This window comes from Chrysemys picta, chromosome 2 (genome assembly GCF_011386835.1).
Source record: "Chrysemys picta bellii isolate R12L10 chromosome 2, ASM1138683v2, whole genome shotgun sequence".
Classification (NCBI taxonomy): Eukaryota; Metazoa; Chordata; order Testudines; family Emydidae; genus Chrysemys; species Chrysemys picta.
In genome coordinates, this window is record NC_088792.1 from 130,708,731 (window position 1) to 130,722,604 (window position 13,874).

Below are 13,874 nucleotides of genomic sequence, written 5' to 3' on the forward strand. Positions count from 1 at the left end.
CCCGTCCTCTCCAGCTCAGCCGGGACTAGCAACTGAATCCAGTGCAGGGTAGGAGCCACCAGCTGGGTCTTCCCCAGTCCCACTTCCTGCATCACAATGATTTACCTCTCTGCCAGCTGCCCTGGGCATCCGAAACATACTACTGGGGATGGGTGCATACCCACTCTTCTGACTTCCCTTTGCTTTCCCGTCAGAAAGTCATTTTTCTCTGGGGAAGCAAAGAAATCTGCAGGAGGCATAAATTCTGCACATTAGATCAGGCATTGGTGGGACTTTGGACAGTCACTGTGCCAGATAGTTTCAGAGCTATTTGCTGGGAGCAGAAGAGTGCAGAGTCTGAGAACTCCTGGGCTGAATTCTAGGTTCTGGAAGGTAGTGTACTTAAGTTATTAGAGACATTTCTGCTCCCATTTACCATACGCTTGTGTCTATCTTCCTTAACTCTTGTCCTCCCTCCCCCCACCCGCATCTGCTTCTCTCTGCCCCGACCCCAGCTTCTCTTCCTCTGCTCCAGTTCTCCATCCCTAATTATTCCCCAGACTCCTCCCTTTCCTGTACAGTAACTCCTTGTTTAACATTGCAGTTTCATTCTTGAAAAATGTGACTTTAAGCTAATCCAATTTTCCCATAAGAATTCATGTAAATGGGAGGGGGGGGAGTTAGGTTCCAGGGATTTTTTTTTGCCAGACAAAAGACTATACATATACATATACAGTATAAGTTTTAAACAATGTAATATTGTACTCAGCAATGATGATTGTGAAGCTTGGTTGAGGTGGTGGAGTCAGAGGGTGAAAGAGGGCGGATCGTCTGGCTGCTCCTCTTGCTGTTCTTTCCAAGGTGCTGGGGGGGTGCTCAAACCCCCGGCTCTGCCCCAGGCCCACTCCCACTCCCCCCCGAGCGTGCTGTATCCTTGATCCTCCCCCCTTCCCCACTTCCAGTCTCCTGAACTCCACGAAACAGCTAATTGCTGCAGGCAGGAGGCACGGGGAGGGAGGAGAAAGTTGCTAACAAACATACCAGAAATCACCCATCTTCCACATGGGGAGTCTGATAGGCCAACATCCCTTCCAGCTGCTGAGCAAGAGTTGGAGGGTTTTCTTGGACAGAAGGTCCTATCCATTTGCTGAATCAAAAGGAAAACCCTGAATCTGTTTGAACTCAGCCTTTTATACCAAAAGTCCTGCTTTGTCCCTGAGCCTACTGAAAACAGATACAACCAGTCCCTCCCCTTATTTGCAGGAGGTCAGATTCAAAGTCTGGAAATCTACAAAGTCACTCTTGGCATTTTGCAGAAATCACTCCCTAGTGATTCCAAATTCTGCACAACCTCCACACACACACAGTGAGCCAGGAACACACAAATACACATCACCTGTATTGAAACAAAGAGCTATGCATATTTCTATAGTTCATACTGCCTGGCCCATCTCAATCTAATGACTTTTTGAGGTTTTCATACTTTAAACATAAAATACATTAATACAATATGGACCCCAAATACTGCAAGTGGTTGCAATATCTGTCACATCTGACACAAAAGCAGCTCAGCGAAGCAATTGTGGGGAAAGTCCTTGAATGGAGTATGCTCAGTGACTCTGCAGGCATGGCATATGCACAGCCTGGTCGGCATGCAGGAATTGTGAGACCATGGAGCATGCTCAGTATGGACAGAATATTCAGAAAAAATTTAACTGCCAAACGTTAACAGGTCATATGTGAACTGAGCATATGTGAAAATAAGATTTTTCAAAGGCCAGACTTGGCCAAATGTAAGCATATTTTCCACAGGAGCAGCAAAAGGCACATTCCTGACACCAGTGCCAAATTTCAAGTCCCAGTTCCAAAGCAATCAAAAATCTTTTTCAAAAAAAATCTTGCAATCAATTTGTTAACAAAGGCAAAACAATTTATTTTTCCCTAATCCCTAGTTTGGCAAAGTTATAAACTATAGCAAATAGGGTCTTATCATGGGAAATATCAGGCAACTTTCACTATAGATAGTGTTAGCTGCTTCACCCAAAATATAGTTTCTGCAGGCCAGATTGGGCCTTAGTTATTGCCGTGTGTGGGATTACGCAAGTGTAAATGGTTTCATCTGCCTGTCATAGGTCATGGTGGGGAGGGATAGCTCAGTAGTTTGAGCATTAGCTTGCTAAACCCAGGGTTATAAATTCAATCCTTGAGGGAGCCGTTTAGGGATCTGGGATAAAAATCTGTCTGGGGATTGGTCAGATCCTTTGAGCAGGCAGTTGGAGTAGATGACCTCCTGAGGTCCCTTCCAACCATGATAAAGCTACATTTTAGTCACGAGTATTTTTAGTAAAAGTCATGGACAGGTCACGAGCAGTAAACAAAAATTCAGGGCCCATGACTTCTACTATATAGCCCTAAATCTTGCAGGGGGCAGCCCAGGGGTTGCCGGGGTTGTCAGGCTTCCTACCTGTCTCTGCACCTCCCCGGAAGTGGTGACATCTCCCTCGCTCAGCTCCTAGGCAGAGGTGTGGCCAGGCAGCTCTGTGCACTGCTTCTGCCCCGAGCGCCAGCTCCCACTGGCCGGGAATCGTGGCCTGTGAGAGCTGCAGGGGCGGTGCCTGCAGACAGAGGCAGCGCACAGAGCTTCTTGGCCATGCCTCCGCCTAGGAGCTGAGTGAGGGGGATGTTGCCGCTTTCGGGGAGCCCCCCCGAGGTAAGCGCTGCCCAGAGCCCACTTCACCTCATCCCATGCCCCAACCCCCTGCCTCCTCCCACACCAAAACTCCTGCTGCTGCTGGGGGAGGAGGGACGCGGTGCAGAAGTCATGGACAAACTCACAGCCTTAATCATAGACACTGTCGTGCTGTCAGGAGTGTCACGATCGTAAGTGGCAACCTCAGGGAAGACTGTCAAGAATCAGGGCAGAGACCCCAAGCTGGTTGTATGTTCTATAATTACATGTCACCAACCCAGTAACAAGTATGAACTCCTACAGCACTATAACAAGTCTTACCTTGGAGTCACAGACAGTCCCCTTGGGCATTCCAGTCTATCTTGTCACCCGGGCAATCTGGATTTAGTGTAGGTGGTTCCTATACACCAAAGATCACAAAGTATGCAGGTTATTCCCAGTCCCAAAGGACCAGTCACTTACCTTAGGTCAATTTGTACCTTAGATCTCACATCAAAAACAACACTTGTAGCCAACCCTATAGTAAACTAAGGATTTATTAACTAAGAAAAGAAGTTAGAGAGTTATTACAAGGCAAACATATATACACAAATAAACTACAGTCTATGATATTCAAAGGTGACAGAGTTGTAGTAATCTGTCACCTCTGAATGTCTTTTATTGCTAACCTAGGTTGACCCTGCGGATCTCTACTTCTGTTTCATAGCTCCAGATCTGTGAGAGTCCAAACAGCAAAAGAGATTAAAACTATTCTTGTCAGCTATTTTTATTTCCTTCTTTCAGAATTCAAGCTGATGAGATGAGCCATTTTTCACATAGCCTTTTCATGAATGTAAGGGGCAATTAACAAAATCTTTGTATTGTGATGTTCCAGAATGGCCCATCTAGTTTTGATAGCCCTTTTTGATGGGCAGGAGACAATCCTTCCTGACTAGATTCACAGTTTCCAAGCAAACAATTTGTACAGTTACAAAGCAAAAACTTAAATATTATCTTATAGCATGTGATAAAGAAATTATCACTAAAGAAACACTAAACACACAGTTATAAGTCCGATACCCACTTTAACCGTATGAACACACAGGTGAAACAGACTGGTTTAGTACTCAGTACTCAGCAGAGGCCTAACGCCTTGGCAAGAGCTGGCACCTGGTCAGCCAGCTTCACAGATACCACAGAAACTGGAGCCCCCCAAAAAATCTAAGTTCCAGTGGAACTTGGTTAACAGTTCAGTTGATTTATTTATTTTTGTTTGGTTTATAACTAAAAGAATAAGAACTTTGGCATACTTTAAACATGTAATGACAAAAAAAAATGAAAATCAGGGCCCCCACAATCTGGCAATAATCCACCAGAGATAACTATCATATCCAAAAAAAATACCCTGTCAGAGCCACAAATACCAGCCCTCATCATACCTCTCCCTCCTCAAAACACTGGGAGTTGGGCCTTGCAGTATGCCCTGAATGGCCTCAGGTGTAGGCTTTTTCAGACCACTATGAGGAATGAATTTCAAAGCTAATTAAATAATATGTTGCCATCCTTCTTTTCTACTGAGGGGACTCCAGCTCACGCACCTTTGCTGACCACAGCAGTATAGCACGGGAAGAGACAGTCTCTCAGGCACATATTCAGGTGTTTGGGGCTTTATAGGTCAAAATCAATACCTTAAACTTCACCCAGAGCCTACAAGCAGCCAGTGAATGTCCTGTTCTTTTACTACATCTACCCCAGATTCAGTTTCTGAATTATTTTAAGATGAATGCTCATGTAGGATACATTGTGGTAGTATCAGTGTAATCACAAAGGCCCAGATTCTCCAAGGTAATTAGGTGCCCAACTACCTTTGAGCATTTTGACTAAGGTGACCAAAGCATGTAGCAAGCTCCCCACCCAAAAGAATCATTTGCAATCTGTAGGCCAGAAAAAGAAGGAAAAAAGCCTGTTGCTGATGCATGTGAAGAAAGAGATTCCAGCTCACTTAATCTTAGATGGCATGGCTTTGTAGGACTAACAGGAGTGGCAGTAAAAACTTATTTTTATTGTTAATGTCATCAGATGTATGCAGGGGTGAAAGTAATACTAAATCCTTACTGGTACGGAGGCCGGCTCTGGACCCCCAGAAGGGGCAGGGCCTCGGGTAGAAGGGGTGGGGCTGGTGGTCAGTCTTCCCCAGCCAGCCCATCCGCACTGCCTGGCCCGTGCAGCCCAGGGCTCCAGCGGCGATTTAAAAGGGACCGGGGCTCTGGTCACTGCCGGCGACCCTGAGAGTAGGGCAAAAGGGGCAGCAACGTTAAAGCGCTGCCGCAGCAGCAGAGCTTTAACATCGGCTGGGTACGGGCTGGTACCCGCTTCTTACCGGTACGCCATACTGGCCCATTTTCACCCCTGGATATATGTGCGACTCTAGATACCCACAAGGAACAGATTGGTTGAATAAGAAGGTGCAGTTTTTCCAGAGTCACTTTTCAGAGAAACAGCATTTAAAGATAATGATGAAGGCACTGCCTGCTCACACTACTCTGAATTCACCTTTCTTAAATGCTTCTACCAACGGTAGTAATTGGACAATTTGATAAATGCATCTTAGTTAATAAGTTGCTTTGTTTTGCTTTCCGTGAAAATTAACGTTTGTAACTAAAATGTTCTTCTAAATCTATAATGGGTCTGTAATGTTAGGAAAATTGTTTATGCTGCAAATTCTCAATTAACACCCATTAATCAGAGACCAAGAGGACTAGCCCCATTATAATCAAATAGCTGAGTGGCACTAATCAAAAAAGAATATTTTGCCCACTGAAGTGTTTTAATAAGAGTTTTCTTCCATCTTCCATAGATTGTTTTCAGTAGGAAGTAGAATGACCCTAAATCTCTCAGCTCTCATACTATAATAATGTGTAATACCCATATAGTGCCTTTCATCATGAAGATTCCCAAGTCACATTACAAACAGCATATTTAACTAAAATACAACAATGTATGTTTATGTAACATTAATGTTACTGTCTAAAGACTCAAAAGATAGTCAGTAAAAGGGCTAATGTATGAAATCCTGGCCCCATTATTTTGCCAGACCCCTCTCCTCAGCATTCCTTACTGGATAGCTTAGGTGGCTCCCTGCTCAGCATGCTGGCTTCTGCAAATCCCATTCTTAAGCACCTAACTCTCCTTGTGCTTTATATAGAGACCCTGGGTGCCTAACTCAACGCTGAGGATTCCAGTGGGCGGCAGGGGGCCTAAAGTTAGGTGTTGCAAATCTGAGCACATGCTCAGAACTGAGCTCTTTTAACATGTTTTTTATTTACAGATTAGCAGACTAGTCCTCATTAAGTCTAGCCAGTTGGAAAGAGTCAAAATTAAATTATGCCTTCATTTTTTGAAAAAAATAAAAACCTCCCATTGAATTGAATGTGGACTTTCAGAGATAGACCTCTTTATTTTGAAATGGTGCTACTTCAATAATCTATTAGCTAGAATGTTCATTACTTTTACACATAGCTACAAAAACATATTGTGCAACCTCACTGCAACTTTTTACATGTTTACATATTTTGGTATGTAAGTAGGAAATGATGCTTTGATAACTAATAAAAGGTCTGTGTGAAAGAGGTTCAAATTCATCAGATGAATGTATCTCAAACACAGAATCATCCCACTCCCTTTTTAATGACTTTTTTCAGCTTTGCACATGGTGTAAAGCATTCATTAAATGGCATGGTTGTGTCTTGTGACATGCCAGTCACTGTACGTTATGTTCATAGAATCATAGAATCATAGAATCATAGAATATCAGAGTTGGAAGGGACCTCAAGAGGTCATCTAGTCCAACCCCCTGCTCAAAGCAGGACCAATTCCCAGCTAAATCATCCCAGCCAGGGCTTTGTCAAGCCAGGCCTTAAAAACCTCCAAGGAAGGAGACTCCACCACCTCCCTAGGTAACGCATTCCAGTGTTTCACCACCCTCCTAGTGAAATAGTTTTTCCTGATATCCAACCTGGACCTCCCCCACTGCAACTTGAGACCATTGCTCCTTGTTCTGTCATCTGCCACCACTGAGAACAGCCGAGCTCCATCCTCTTTGGAACCCCCCTTCAGGTAGTTGAAGGCTGCTATCAAATCCCCCCTCATTCTTCTCTTCTGGAGACTAAACAATCCCAGTTCCCTCAGCCTCTCCTCATAAGTCATGTGCTCCAGACCCCTAATCATTTTTGTTGCCCTCCGCTGGACTCTTTCCAATTTTTCCACATCCTTCTTGTAGTGTGGGGCCCAAAACTGGACACAGTATTCCAGATGAGGCCTCACCAATGTCGAATAAAGGGGAACGATCACGTCCCTCGATCTGCTGGCAATGCCCCTACTTATACAGCCCAAAATGCCATTAGCCTTCTCGGCAACAAGAGCACACTGTTGACTCATATCCAGCTTCTCGTCCACTGTGACCCCTAGGTCCTTTTCTGCAGAACTGCTACCTAGCCATTCGGTCCCTAGTCTGTAGCAGTGCATGGGATTCTTCCGTCCTAAGTGCAGGACTCTGCACTTGTCCTTGTTGAACCTCATCAGGTTTTTTTCGGCCCAAGCTTCTAATTTGTCTAGGTCCCTCTGTATCCGATCCCTACCCTCTAGTGTATCTACCACGCCTCCTAGTTTAGTGTCATCTGCAAACTTGCTGAGAGTGCAGTCCACACCATCCTCCAGGTCATTAATAAAGATATTAAACAAAACCGGCCCCAGGACCGACCCTTGGGGCACTCCGCTTGAAACCGGCTGCCAACTAGACATGGAGCCATTGATCACTACCCGTTGAGCCCGACGATCTAGCCAGCTTTCTATCCACCTTACAGTCCATTCATCCAGCCCATACTTCTTTAACTTGGCGGCAAGAATACTGTGGGAGACCGTATCAAAAGCTTTGCTAAAGTCAAGGAATAACACATCCACTGCTTTCCCCTCATCCACAGAGCCAGTTATCTCATCATAGAAGGCAATTAGGTTAGTCAGGCACGACTTCCCCTTCGTGAATCCATGCTGACTGTTCCTGATCACTTTCCTCTCCTCTAAATGTTTCATAATTGATTCCTTGAGAACCTGCTCCATGATTTTTCCAGGGACTGAGGTGAGGCTGACTGGCCTGTAGTTCCCCGGATCCTCCTTCTTCCCTTTTTTAAAGATGGGCACTACATTAGCCTTTTTCCAGTCATCTGGAACCTCCCCCGATCGCCATGAGTTTTCAAAAATAATGGCTAATGGCTCTGCAATCTCACCCGCCAACTCCTTTAGCACCCTCGGATGCAGCGCATCCGGCCCCATGGACTTGTGCACGTCCAGTTTTTCTAAATAGTCCCGAACCACTTCTTTCTCCACAGAGGGTTGGTCACCTTCTCCCCATGCTGTACTGCCCAGTGCAGCAGTCTGGGAGCTGACCTTGTTCGTGAAGACAGAGGCAAAAAAATCATTGAGTACATTAGCTTTTTCCACATCCTCGGTCACTAGGTTGCGTCCCTCATTCAGTAAGGGGCCCACACTTTCCTTGATTTTTTTCTTGTTGCTAACATACCTGAAGAAACCCTTCTTGTTACTCTTAACATCTCTTGCTAACTGCAACTCCAAGTGTGATTTGGCCTTCCTGATTTCACTCCTGCACGCGTGAGCAATATTTTTATACTCCTCCCTGGTCATTTGTCCAATCTTCCACTTCTTGTAAACTTCTTTTTTGCGTTTAAGATCAGCAAGGATTTCACTGTTTAGCCAAGCTGGTCGCCTGCCATATTTACTATTCTTTCTACACATCGGGATGGTTTGTTCCTGCAACCTCAATAAGGATTCTTTAAAATACAGCCAGCTCTCCTGGACCCCTTTGCCCTTCATGTTATTCTCCCAGGGGATCCTGCCCATCTGTTCCCTGAGGGAGTCAAAGTCTGCTTTTCTGAAGTCCAGGGTCCGTATTCTGCTGCTCTCCTTTCTTCCTTGTGTCAGGATTCTGAACTCGACCATCTCATGGTCACTGCCTCCCAGGTTCCCATCCTCATTTGCTTCCCCTACTAGTTCTTCCCTGTTTGTGAGCAGCAGGTCAAGAAAAGCTTTGCCCCTAGTTGGTTCCTCCAGCACTTGCACCAGGAAATTGTCCCCTACACTATCCAAATGTTTCCTGGATTGCCTGTGCACCGCTGTATTGCTCTCCCAGCAGATATCCGGGTGATTAAAGTCTTCCATGAGAACCAGGGCCTGCGATCCAGCAACTTCTGCTAGTTGCCAGAAGAAAGCCTCGTCCACCTCATCCCCCTGTTCTGGTGGTCTATAGCAGACTCCAACCACAACATCACCCTTGTTGCTCACACTTCTCAACTTTATCCAGAGACTCTCAGGTTTTTCTGCAGTTTCATACCGGAGCTCTGAGCAGTCATACTCCTCTCTTACATACAACGCAACTCCCCCACCTTTTCTGCCCTGCCTGTCCTTCCTGAACAGTTTATATCCATCCATGACAGTACTCCAGTCATATGAGTTATCCCACCAAGTCTCTGTTATTCCAATCACATCATAGTTCCCTGACTGTGCCAGGACTTCCAGTTCTCCCTACTTGTTTCCCAGGCTTCTTGCATTTGTGTATAGGCACTTAAGATAACTCATCGATCGTCCCTCTTTCTCAGCATGAGACAGGAGTCCTCCCCTCTTGGGCTCTCCTGCTTGTGCTTCCTCCCAGGATCCCATTTCCCCACTTACCTCAGGGCTTTGGTCTCCTTCCCCCAGTGAACCTAGTTTAAAGCCCTCCTCACTAGGTTAGCCAGCCTGCTGGCGAAGATGCTCTTCTCGCTCTTTGTTAGGTGGAGCCCGTCTCTGCCTAGCACTCCTTCTTCTTGGAACACCATCCCATGGTCGAAGAATCCAAAGCCTTCTCTCCGACACCACCTGCGTAGCCATTCGTTGACTTCCACGATTCGACGGTCTCTACCCCGGCCTTTTCCTTGCACAGGGAGGATGGACGAGAACACCACTTGCGCCTCAAACTCCTTTATCCTTCTTCCCAGAGCCACGTAGTCTGCAGTGATCCGCTCAAGGTCATTCTTGGCAGTATCATTGGTGCCCACGTGGAGAAGCAGGAAGGGGTAGCGATCCGAGGGCTTGATGAGTCTCGGCAGTCTCTCCGTCACATCATGTATCCTAGCTCCTGGCAAGCAGCAGACCTCTCGGTTTTCCCGGTCGGGGCGGCAGATAGATGCCTCAGTCCCCCTGAGGAGGGAGTCCCTGACCACCACCACCCTCCTCCTCCTCTTGGGAGTGGTGGTCGTGGAACCCCCATCCCTAGGACAGTGCATCTTTTGCCTTCCAATCGGTGGAGTCTCCTTCTGCTCCCTTCCCTCAGATGGGTCATCTAGTCCACTCTCCGCATTAGTACCTGTAGAGAGAACATGGAAATGATTGCTCACCTGTATCTCCATTGCTGGTGCATGGACGCTCCTCTTTCTCCTTCTGGAGGTCACATGCTGCCAAACCTCCTCACAATCCTTCTGTCCCTGCTGCGCCTGCTCTGAATCTTCAGAACATTGTGGCCGTAGAAGCATCTCCTGACGTCTGTCCAGGAAATCTTCATTTTCCCTTATGCAACGCAGAGTCGACACTCGTTTCTCCAGCCCTCGAACCTTCTCTTCCAATATGGAGACCAGCTTGCACTTTGTACAGACAAAGTCCCTTCTGTCCTGTGGAAGAAAGACAAACATGGCACAACCTGTGCAGGTTACAACAGCTGATCGCTCACCTTCCATATCACCATCCTCTTAAGAGCTTCCTCAACTGCTGCAGGAACTACTCAGAGAAACCTGCAGATGAAAGCCTCAGTGCGCTCTCCCCAAGCGAGCTCCCAGGCAAACTCCCACTGTTAGCCTCTGCTGTTCGCCGCTCAGCTGGTTCGCTGCTGACTGCCCTTATATACCAGTCAGGCCCACTCAAGGCCCACCTGGAACAAAGCACTCCCAATTCACACTTTTCAAACAAACAAGCAAGCAATCAAGCACACGGTCAAACTGACCAACTGTCCCAGCAGCAGGCACTCAGATACTCACCAACACAGCCCCCCTAATGCAGCACTTAGCGTACCTCCTCTTGGACAGCTCCCAGGCAAACTCCCGCTGTTAGCCTCTGCTGTTCGCCGCAGCATGGAGAAATATCCCTTTCTGTTTATAAACTCTGAGCCATGGAGGCTGTGGGGGCAAATAATAGGACATGGGTCCCATCAATTGCCCCAGTACAGTTTGAGAACCCCATGCCTGCAAAGCCATCGATAATTGTCTGAGAATTACCAAGCTTTGTAACTTGGTGCAGCAGTACCATATGCATGGGATCACACACCTGCATGACAGTGGCTGCAAGAGTTGATCTTCCCACACTGAATTGTTTGGCTATGGACCAGTAACATTAAAGGTGGCCAGCTTCAAATGGCAATGGCGACCCACTTCTCGAGAGGTACGCCCACTGGCTCCAGGGCTAGTTCAGCACAGAACTCTAAAAATGGTGCTTTCTGTCATCCTGAAATTCTCTTGCCACTGCTAGTCATCCCAGATCTGCAGGAAGATTGACACTGGTCCCACCAATTGACCCTGGTTTCCCAAGCCCAGAGAAGGTGCTACAGTGTACGGAGCTGCTCCAGGAAGAGTTCATGTAGTAACGTTTGCTCAGTGTTGTCCTTGTCTTTCTCATCCTCCTTCCTCTGCCACTGCTGTTACAGCTGGAGGAGCTGCTGCTGCAGCCACATCGTCTACTTGGTAGTGCAGTGGGCACAGCCCAAAACCGAAGCCACATGGCTTCAAGGGCTGAAATACAGCCCAAGCAGCCTTGGCATATTTGCAGTTGCCAACACAGCAGTGCAGAGCATTGTTGGGCACATGCTGTCTGACAGCAATCTGAAAATAGAGCTAACCCACCCAGAAAGAGAGCCAGCATGGGGTGAAGGCAGCAGAATCTAGGGTTGCCAACCTTACTGGTTTTGCCGGGAATCTCCCGGAATCAGGATCTATTTCCCGGAGGCTACTGAAGCCAAACTGGGAGATTTTTAGGTGCTAAAAGTCCGGTGGCACAGCGGGCCTAATACAGGCTTTCTACCTGCCCTGGCTCCTCACCGCTCCTGGAAGCAGCCAACATGTCCTTTATCCATAACTGCGGCCAATGGGAGTTGCGGGGCTGGTCTCTGGGGGCAGAGGCAGTGCGAGGAGACCCCCTGGCCTCCCCCTGCCGCCTAGAAGCTGCTGCCATAGGGATGTGCCAGTTGCTTTTGGGAGCCCCCGGAGGTAAATGCCGCCCAGGTGGAGCCTGCACTCTTCACCCCCTCCCACACCCTAACCCCTGCCCCAGCCCTGAGCCTGCACCCAAACTCTCTCCCACAGCCCATACCGCCTCCTGCACCTCCTGCCCCAGTGAAAAGTGAGTGAGGGTGGGGGAAAGCAAGTGACGGAGGGAGGAGGGATGCAGTGAGTGGGGTCGGGGCCTCAGAGAAGGGGCGGGGCAGGAGTGTGGCTTCGGGGCAGGGGCGGGGTAGGGTGCGGGACAAGGGTGTTTGGATTTATGCGATTAGACAGTTGGCAACCCTAGCAGAATCATGGGATTTTTTTTAACTTGACCCCAAGTCCCATAGTTACACAAGTTTCTGCCTGGCTTCCACATGCATCCCACAGTGCACAGTGAGAGAAATCCCAGAATGCACAAAGCTCATCAGATAAGCAAAGGACCATGGGATACCTTCCCAGAATGCCATGTGGTTAGTACACAACAAGCCACTGCCATGTGTACAGAATGATGTAAACTGAAAGAGGGTACAGTTATCCCATGTGCCCACTATTAGTGTGGCTTGAGTGCTACACATTAGCTAACATGCATCAACTCACTGCAGATGAACCCCCCATGTCGACGAGCCATGGGTCTAGGTAATCTGGACATTTGACTTAATTCCATTTCTTCCATACACTAGTATAACTGATCCTTCCATCCACCTTGCTGAACTCACTAGTTTCAGAGACAGAAGATCAAATTGTAGCTGTAGAACTCTGCTCCAGATGGGGTGATGCAGAGCCCTTCCACCCCAGGGGAAGCTCAGAGACAGAATCTGTCTCTGAGAGGCACAGTCCTTCCCAAATGGCCTGATTTGCAAGGGGACTGCACTGGCTGCTCTCTCATTTATGTAGGGGGTCAGACTGCTCCCCCACCCTGCTCACCTGGCCCACTCTGCAAACCAGTGTGGAGAGGAGCAAAGTCATGAACCTTCTTCCTCCCTGGTCTCTTTGGGCCCTCTGCACTCCACCAAGTGCAGGGATGGCAACTGTGATTGACCCTTGCACAGGGTATGTGAAAAGGGATCACTCTGGGCATGCTGCACACAACTCGGCCTCAAATAGTCTGGTTTCAAAAACTGAGTCCACAGATTGGTCTGTATCCAAAGATGCACTCACTCATTTTTATCTGTAACAGGGCAAGTGTTCAATACAATTATCCACTTGAAGAAATCTACGAGTATATTATATTCCCCATTTTGAAACATTTCCTCTTTTCAAAAGAAAGCTGCTTCCCTATGCTAATAAAGAGATCTCCAAGTCAGGTGACTCTATTGTTCTCCACCAGCAATTTTTTATTCTATTATTATGTCAACTTTGTCCTTTGGTTAAGTGTCCAGAAGCTGTGGATTCTTAAATCTATATGTCATCTGGAGTGTAAACGACATCATCACTTATGGCATATGTATATCTGAAAGTGATCATTTGAAGGGACACTCATGGTTGCCTGGGTCTCCAACTAGATCAGACTTGAATATTCTCCATACGGGAGAGTTTGCATTCATGAGTCAAGGAAAATAATTTAATCATTCTTTGTTGAAGCTCAACATTACAAACAAAAACTTAATTTATTACATGAGCAGCAAGAAATAACCCACCATGCATACTTTGTCTTACTATAGCACATATGTATTAGTCATTTGCAGTGCAACTCACAGTAAGTCATTCAGTTTATTTTTAATTTAGTGCTACTGCACCAGCAAGGATGAATTTACCCAAGTGTACCAAATTGCAGAAGTTTCTACCATGATCATAACACAGCTTTTTTTTAGGAGATTAGCCTGGCTGTGGCCCAGAACACAAGCAATAACAAAACAATTGCAGTTTGATATCAATATTCAAGCTGCTGTTGAAAATATCATATTGGAAAATCTTCCTATCTTGCTATATAA